Below are 6,942 nucleotides of genomic sequence, written 5' to 3'. Positions count from 1 at the left end.
TTACCTCACCTTATTTCTTTGGTGACCACTTGCAATCTCCTGGTCATTCCCAGGGCAGTGTTGATAAGGAGGTAGTGAAATGGGAGACTGTGAATGGATACGCCAATCTATTGACGGAGAAGTTCACTCATTTTTTAAAAGTAGGAATTACCAATTTCATTTCATACTCAGCATCATGCCATAAATGATGGTGGAATGATATGGATTTTTTTGATAACTAGAAATAAGGTGCCTCTGTTGCCATCTACTGATATCAATAACAAGTTAATGATATACTAATTAATAAAGTTATTTGCATTTAAATGTTTAAGTCATGTGTTTTAAGTCAGTGGGCGTTTTGATGTTATAATACTTCAAGACATTTCTTTAAGTACATTTACAGTAGAAAACTGCTAATTTAGTTGAGAATTATCTGTACAGAAACTTGAAATGATGTCTAGCGCTACATAAAAGTTTCTTTCAACAAACACCTTAGTACCTGATATACCTGAAGTTTTTCAACGATTCCTCATTCAGATACTTTTTCATTTACCTTTATATACTTTCGGAAAATACCAAAAATGAAAATATATAATCAAAATGCAACTATACCGGGCAGCACAGTGGCGCAGTGGGTAGCGCTGTTTCTGCACAGCAAGGAGGTTCCCGGTTCGAGTCCCGTTCTCTGCTGAGTTTGAATGTTCTCCCCGCGTGTGTGGGTTCTCTCCAGGTTCTCAGGCTTCCTACATCCAAAAACATGCACTTCAGGTTAATTGGTTTCAAATTGTAGGTATGAGTGTCTGCATGCGTGCTTGTTTGTCTCCATGTGGCGTCGTGCCCGGTGTGTCCCCTGCCTCAAGCCCACAATAGGCTGAGGGCGTGCATCCTAAAACAACACAGCTTTATTAGGATGCACTTCTCATTATTGTCCACTGGGGAGCAGTAGTTAAACAAGAGCACAGCTTTCATTGCTATGGTTGCAATACAAGCCAAGGTCTGTTTCAAGGGCACACATCATATCTGCAAAGTCACATGCATATCAGAGAGAGGCTGATTGGGCGTTTGCACCTGGAGCAAAAGACATAACAAAGAGCAGGAGAAAACCCTTTTGGTCTCTGAATAATTCACTAAATAGACACACAACAGCTCAAATATCACTGTAAATGCAAAGTGGAAATATTAAAAGTAGGACAAATTACATAATGTATTTAATTAGAATAAGAAAAGTGATGCACAGTTTTCTAAAGTGTGTTATTTTACCGACAAGATGCTGTAGTGCTTTCATAACGTTCCCCTAGCCTTACCTTTTCATAATCATTAAATATGCATTGCCCTTCTGTGTGTACATATAATGTATTCACTGATCTCCAATGCATTAGAAACTTGCTATCAGCAGATTGTGAGTCTGCGTGTGCTTGTGTGTGTGTGCGTGCGTGTGTTTGTGTGTGTGTGTGTGTGTGTGTGTGTTTGTGTGTGTGTGTGTGTGTGTGTGTGTGTGTGTGTGTGTGCATCTGCAGGATGAGACTAAAACATAATCAATATACACTGATTCACTGTCTTGTGGATGAATGGAGTAACAAAGGATAGGGGGAGGAAATCTGGTGGTGTTCTTTTACAAAACATTGCTTTTGCCACATTATAAAATCACCTAAAACATTTCATTAAAGGTTTGGTCTCAGAATTCAAAGCGCGTTCTACCTTGTCACAGCCATTTATATTTTTTATAGATATAAAATTGTAAGTGTGACATTTTTGTATTAACGGTTAATTTTTTTGGAAGGGAGTGTTTCTGAAAAGGAATCCCCCACTGCTTCCTGTTTTTACTGTGTCGATTACACTGTCTGTGTGAAACTGCATGGAAGTGATTTCCATCAGTCAACCACCATGTTTATGTTTAACCATCTGCCGAAGAAGGAGACATCGAAGGAGAAGGGAAGGAGAGTAAAAGTGTGTTCATAGGAAGAGAGAGAAGAGGAACACCAAGAGTATAGGACTGAGAGTAGGGACGTTGGATGTTGGAACTATGACAGGAAAAGGTAGAGAGTTGGTCGACATGATGCAGAGGAGGAAGGTAGACATACTGTGTGTCCAGGAGACCAGGTGGAAAGGTAGCAAGGCTAGAAGTTTAGGAGCAGGGTTCAAGCTGTTCTATCATGGTTTAGATGGGAAGAGAAATACAGCGGGAGTTATCTTAAAGGAGGAGTTTGTTAGGAATGTCCTGGAGGTAAAAAGAGTGTCAGATAGAGTGATGAGTCTGAAGCTAGAAATAGAAGGCGTGATGTTCAGTGTTGTTAGTGGGTATGCTCCACAGGTAGGATGTGAGCTGGAGGAGAAGGAGAAATTCTGGTCGGACCTTGATGAAGTGATGCAGAGCAAACCTAGAAGTGAGAGAGTTGTCATTGGTGCAGACTTCAATGGACATGTTGGTGCAGGAAACAGAGGTGATGAGGAGGTGATGGGCAGGTTTGGTATCCAGGAGAGGAAAACAGAAGGATAGATGGTGGTTGACTTTACAAAAAGGATGTAAACGGCTATACTATAGTGAATAAGAGGCAGGAACATAGGGTGACCTATAAGAGTGGAGGTAGGAGCACACAGGTAGACTACATCTTGTGTAGACGGTGTAATCTGAAGGAGATCAATGACTGCATAGTAGTGGTAGGAGAGAATGCAGCCAAACAGCATATGATGGTGGTTTGGAGTTCAAGATGGAGGTGGGACTCCATCAGGGATCAGCTCTGAGCCACTTCTTGTTCGTTGTGGTGATGGACAGGCTGACAGACCAGGTTAGACAGGAATCTCCATGGACTATGATGTTTGCAGATGACATTGTGATCTGCAGTGAGAGCAGCAAACAATTCCAAGTTCGCAATTTTATGCTAGAATAACTGTTGCTTAAAATGCCCTGTAGATCCACAACTTATTTTACAAGATACTATTAGGCTTATCTTTAAAGCAATGTTTTAGCTGCCCATAACTTCTGCAGGTGCAGGAGTATTACACCCCCTCAACACACTGTCACACACACATACACACACTGACACACGAACTATTATGCTTGTGAACCTCAATGAAAACATCTCCAGTTGTTCAGGAGCATGCTGAAATGCTGTTTTGCCGTAAAGGTCCAGACTCTTGCTTTCTGACTGTATAATAATCCAAGCTGTCTCCTGAAATCTTTCCACAAGGAGACTAAAATGCTAACTTTTAACAGCCAGATGGCTCAGTGATTTGATTAAGCTTGGATTTCAACCAGGATTCTGTCTGTGTGAGTTTAGATGTCATTCTATATCTGCCTTGAAGCCCTTTAGGTGCTCCAGCTTCCTCCTACAGTCTTGGCGAACCGACAACTCAAATTTGCCTGTATTGTGTGAATAGGGGTGTCAGCTGGGATAAGCTGCCTACAACCCTGCGAGGTATGTATTATCTTCTTAAACTGGTAGTATTGTGACTTTTTATATTCTATCACACTTGGCCATACTCTCTGAGCTTCACTGTCCAATTCTTTTCCTAAATTGATTGTGTTTTCTGTGTTTACCTCAATATGTTGACAGCAGAAAATACATCAGATACAGTTTCCCAACTGGGTCTCTCTGTTTATTACAATAAAACGTCTTAGTCAATTTTTTTCTATGTAAAGTTACGCTGTTTGCCAAACAAATTGAGAAAACAGAGATTTTTCTTTTGTGAAACAGAGAATGAAAAAAATGCACATAAACAGCGCAAAACAGGAAGAACAGGAAATACTCACTGACCTCCTCTTATTCACCCTCTGGCAATGTACGTGCAGCACACACACACACACACACACACACACACACGGACACACCCTTTCTCAATGGACCATGGATGGTTACTGCAAGACTACACTGTCAGCACAATCTTCCTGGATGGTGTGCGTATGTGTGTCTATGTGTGTGTATTTGAGTGTGTTTCCGTGTGGGGGGGAGTTATTCCACCTCATAAAGCTATGAGTATTGATCACTGCACCGAGGTCTAATCAATAGGCAGACAGAAAGACGGACACACGCACACACACACTCACACACACACACACACACACACACACACACACACACACACACACGAAATTCTACAATATTGTCATCATCACAAGGTGGTGGTGTCAGATGTATTTGGTGACGCACTTGTATTGACACAGAAATTGATCTTTCCTTTCCTACTCGATACGACCCTGATCAGTTTAACACCATGTGTGTAAACTATAGTCACTTCCACTTGTTTACCTCAAGCAGCATCTCTTTGGACAGGGACGCCAGTCAGACATGGTCCGTTTGGAAACATCCCTCAGTGCAGTTTGTCACCTCAGGCAGACACGGCATTTTGGTTCCGATCCAACTCCTCTGTGCACCCTCTCTTCTGAGAATTGCAAATATCATTTTGAAGCAAAGAGCTAATGTAAGCGTTTGCAGCTGAGCAAGCAAAGACTTTACCAGTCCCCTTTTTGTGGTGCATCAACATTGGAGCTGATGTGACAAGTGATGATGTGAATACTTGTCAGTGATGTTCTACTCTGTCTACACTGCATATTATTGTCTCTGAAATTTCTGTAATATAATTGTTGGAGTTATATTCAGGGGTACATCTGTATCGTAAGACTGGCTACACAAGTCTTAAAACATGATCCTTTAAATGAAGCGCATAAGAGTAACTTTAATCTTTGCCACAGTAGCTTTTCTCAAGCTACTGCCGGAGCTGTCCCTCTGCTTTTTCAAAACAAAAGCATTTGTTAAAAGTTTGAAATCAAAGCTCCTCAGAGTAATTTCTGCTGCTGCTATCCACTGCGCTGTCCTTCCTTATTGCCTATGTGGTGGGCAGGAATCCAGCTCCCACCTTCCTGTCACATTTCCCTCTTCCCTGCATTGCTCCGTGACAGATCTACTGCATAAGCTTTCTGGAGCATGATGCGCTCAGCCCTGGATGCTTTCCAAGTGTTTTTGTAAAACAGAGTAGGGGGCCCTGCAGTATTTTATTTATTCCTGTTTCACACAGGCACAGGGGATGATACAAATTTGATTGAAAGCAGGGAGAAAATTTGCACTCAGCAGTCAAAGGGTGCCAAGAATACAGTCTGGCGATTGGACTACCAGAGGCACAGTGAGGACACGGAGATGCTCTAAAACTGGAGCACCTGTATTTAGCAGGGATTGTTCCAGCGTGTTTTTCCAGACAACAGAAAGCACGTGATACCTGCTGCATTGTAACCATGCTCTGACTCATGCTCTGACTTCCTGATCTCCACTCTCCTTTCCACCTTTTTGTCCCTCCTCAAGGCTGAGTGATCTGATGCATTTAAGCATGTACTTGAACCTCACTCTTTTCAAAACACACATGAGAATTGTGTATTCAGTCTGGACACACAGAGCTGCTTCCGTCGTCACCTCTCCAGTCTGCTGAGGCCATCAGGGAGCAACTGATCTTGTGAAACTACAATATGGCGTAACGCAATGACACAGGGGGTGTCAGCCAATCGTATGAGAGCCACTGTCTTATTACTATGCCTATGGACTGCAGGCACGAAGAAGACATTTTTCCACCATACGCACATAAAGACGATGACACTTTGTGCTTTCTATTTTTGTGACTGGGACTGATCTGTATACCGTGGCTCTGCTGGAAAAACTGAAATGGTGCAGAGGCAGACATTTTATTTTTCTAACTGTCAAATAAAGAGATTTCCAAATAAAAAACAAAACAGGAATGACACCAGATCTGCTCATGCACCAAGTAGAACAGAGATAAAATTGAAATTCTCATTAAATTAAACATTCTGTTTCATTTATGTTTTATTCAGCATCAAAAATGGATTTGAAATCAGTGCTGTGCAGGAGAGCCGAACGATAGTGTTTAGTGAATAAAGTCAACACACACACACACACACACACACACACACACACACACACACACGCACACACACACACACACGCGCGCGCACACACACACACACACACACACACACACACACACACACACACACACACACACACACACACACACACACACACACACACACACACTGACACTCACAAACAAACCCCTTACCTATATTAATTAATTAACATGACAAATTTTAAAGAGATGTCAAGAAGTTAAATCTTGATCTACATAATAGAATACAAGTGTCTCGGGTGTAAAAGAAAATGCATTTTCAAAATTATATCAGTTTACATGCATTTAATGAGAACAAATTATAACACAATATAATGTGGAATTCTGTTTTCAACGTTCAGAAATAAACAGTCCTCCCACACACAAAAAACATGTTGATGTTTTGTGCTTTCCTTTATGAAAGGTCACTTTACTCAGTCTCAGAGAGAGGGGATGACGTCAGCTTGATTTGTTATTGATTCGATAATCTGCTCCTAAATATGTCAGTTTGAAGTCAATGAGTTGACAGATAATCTGAATATTGGCCACATGGGTAAAGACTGTCATTACTTTTCTGTTTCATAATCTACTGGGTTATCAGCGAGGTGTTCTAGGGGAAATGTAATCTATTATTATCTCTATTCACCAGGTCTATCAGTTCTTGTACTTGTCGTTGAATCATTACTGGTCCGATGCAGCTTAAAGATATATTTTTTATTAACTTTACTGCATTTTTATTTTTCACTTAACAGAAACCAACAGCAATCTTGAATCCATATTTACAATATTCCAGTCATATACTGATTTGTTTCACTCTCTAGTACTGAACCCTTTGGGTAACAGAGGCTGAGATGTATCACCAATACTCACTAATTACACGAGGAGAGGGAGCTGAGAGCGGGGAAAGCTTTGGAGTAGTGCTTGTGGACACTAACTTTGCACTATGCAGCACTAGGCTTGTTTTCAGGCATTAAAAATCGGTACATAATGCAACAAGAGCTGTGAGTGACTTTGGATACACTAAGTGAATGGACCAATCCGTAGACCAGCTCTGCTTTGAATTGCTCTGTTTAT

At 41.2% G+C, this 6,942-nt stretch overlaps 1 long non-coding RNA gene across 1 annotated transcript in view; it reads right to left on the bottom strand.

The window, feature by feature from the left end:
- LOC137599643 (uncharacterized) overlaps positions 1–897 on the bottom strand; it is a 1,872-nt gene extending 975 nt beyond the window's left edge. The window contains exons 1-2 of the long non-coding RNA XR_011036838.1: positions 592–897; positions 10–107 (exon numbers count right to left, since the gene is read on the bottom strand). This is a non-coding gene — a long non-coding RNA (uncharacterized lncRNA). The remainder of the gene's footprint in view (positions 1–9; positions 108–591) is intronic.
- Between the last annotated feature and the right edge of the window lie 6,045 nt (positions 898–6,942).

This window comes from Antennarius striatus, chromosome 8, assembly GCF_040054535.1.
Source record: "Antennarius striatus isolate MH-2024 chromosome 8, ASM4005453v1, whole genome shotgun sequence".
Classification (NCBI taxonomy): domain Eukaryota; kingdom Metazoa; phylum Chordata; class Actinopteri; order Lophiiformes; family Antennariidae; genus Antennarius; species Antennarius striatus.
This window is presented reverse-complemented; position numbering and strand designations above follow the sequence as displayed.